This window comes from Dipodomys spectabilis, unplaced genomic scaffold, assembly GCF_019054845.1.
Source record: "Dipodomys spectabilis isolate Male_0828 unplaced genomic scaffold, ASM1905484v1 ptg000153l, whole genome shotgun sequence".
NCBI classification, from domain to species: Eukaryota; Metazoa; Chordata; class Mammalia; order Rodentia; family Heteromyidae; genus Dipodomys; species Dipodomys spectabilis.
In genome coordinates, this window is record NW_024870830.1 from 1,214,865 (window position 1) to 1,217,076 (window position 2,212).

Sequence of the window (2,212 nt, forward strand, 5' to 3'; positions counted from 1 at the left end):
TTGTGAATATAATGCAGAAAATATGACTTTAAATTTAGACTGCTGAATTGATAAACGATGGGAATTCATGATGGATAACATAATGCTGACAGCATGGAAATTATTTCCCTTCCATTTACAGTGTGTAGAGAATAAAAATGCTCTATTGGATGGCCCTGAAATCCAATTCTAAATTTATGGCAGAAGGTGAATAGTAAAGATCTATCTTAGCCATTCTGAGATTAGAAATGTGGAGACATATACTCATTTATGTAGGTCAAAAATGGAAGAGAGGATGTGGCAAGCCCATAGCCAAATGCCAAAGTAGAGATATTTAACAAAATACCATGAAGTTGTAACATGTCTTAAAAGGGGATCTGGGCTAAAAGGGAGTAGGGTAGAAGAATGGAGAGGGAAATGCTGGACTAATACAGTCATAACATTCAATGTACACATGTCAGAATATAAGTAGGAAACACGGAGGGATAGGTGGGTTTGGGGTAAGGGAAGGAAGAAAAATGTGAAGTTTGACAATGATCCAGATGCACTGTATATTGAAATGCACATACACTCTATTCAACACTGACATGATGAAGCAAAACCCCTTTGCACAACTAGCTAAACACAAATTTTTTTGAGGTTTTAATATTCAGAGACCAGAAGCATAAACCTTTAGAGATAAATAAGAAGAGAGAATTGACATATTGTTGAGGCTTGTTTCCCTTTCAATATACAAAATTTAATGTGTCAAGTCTGCTGCAAATACAAATTTTATTTTGCCTATCCTTTTAAGCAAATTGCTTAAAGTGTAGAGAACCAAATTCCAATATCCGTTCATTTTCAATAAAAAAAATCTTATGCACCTTTAAGTTTCTCAGTTATTTCTAAATACCTTAATGCAATGCATTATTGGAACTAATTTCATTACATAGTTAAATTTTTTGTTGTTGTTGTTGTGAAAATACTGTACAAAGGGGTTTCAATTACATGTGCAAGATAATGAGTACATTTCTTATCAAGCATTGTAGCCTCCTCCTTTGTTTCCCCTTCCCATAACTTCCCGTCCTCTCCCCTTTCCCCACCCAATCCTCCCCCCGAACAAAATTTTAAAGTTTGTTTTCGACATAATGACTTGCACATCTCATTGTTGTAATGGGTCCAACTGTATCACTATTATTTAAAAGATTTGTTTTTTCCCTTCCCGTCTACAAATTATACCAACATCAAGTACAGTGAAAGCAGGGTTTGTACAGTGGGGGAGGAACATACAAAGCCAAAAAGAAATCATCTTATAAATGTGTTAGAAACAATCACATGAAAGGAAAAAACATTTGAATATATAGCTTAGGGTTCATTTCCCTAACATCAACTTGTCTGAGAGTTTCTGTGTCTCAGATATATACTAGTTATTGCAAATAAGGGAAACCGGGCTGGGAAGGTGGCTCAGTGGTAGAGCACTTGCCTTGCATGCATGAGGCCCTGGGTTCGATTCTTCAGCACCACATAAGCAAAAAGAAAAAAGCCGGAAGTGGCGCTTTGGCTCAAGTGGTAGAGCACTAGCCTTGAGCTGAAGAGATGAGGGACAGTGCCCAGGCCCAGAGTTCTGGCCCCACGACTGGACCCAAAAAGCAAAAACAAAAAAAAACAAAGACAAAAAACAAAAAAAAAGCAAATAAGGGAAACCATGGCACTTACGTTTCTTTGGGCCTGGCTTACGTCACGTAATATATTTTTTCCAAGTCTTTCCATTTCCTAACAAATGGGGCCAATGTCATTCTTTCTGATGGAGGCATAGAATTCAAGTGTATATATATATCACATTTTCTAGATGTACTCATTTACTAAGGGTTGGTTCCATATATTAGCTATGGTAAATAATGATGCAATAAACATAGTTGTGCTGGAAGCTCTAATGTGGTCTTATATTTGAACATTTGGGTAAAAACCCAAAGTGGGATTGCTGGGTCATACAGGAGCTCTATGTGTAGAATTCTGAGGAAACTCAATACTGATTTCCAAACTGGTTGAACAAGTTTACACTCCCATCAACAATACAGTAGTGTTCCCTTCTGTCCACATCCCCTCCAGCATCTGTTGTTATTAGAGTTCTTGCTTATAGCCATTCTAACGGGGGTGAGGTGGTATCTCAATGTTGTTTTGATTTACATTTCTTTTATGGCTAGGGATGTTGAGCATTTCTTCATGTGTCTATTGGCCATCCTTCTTTCCTCTT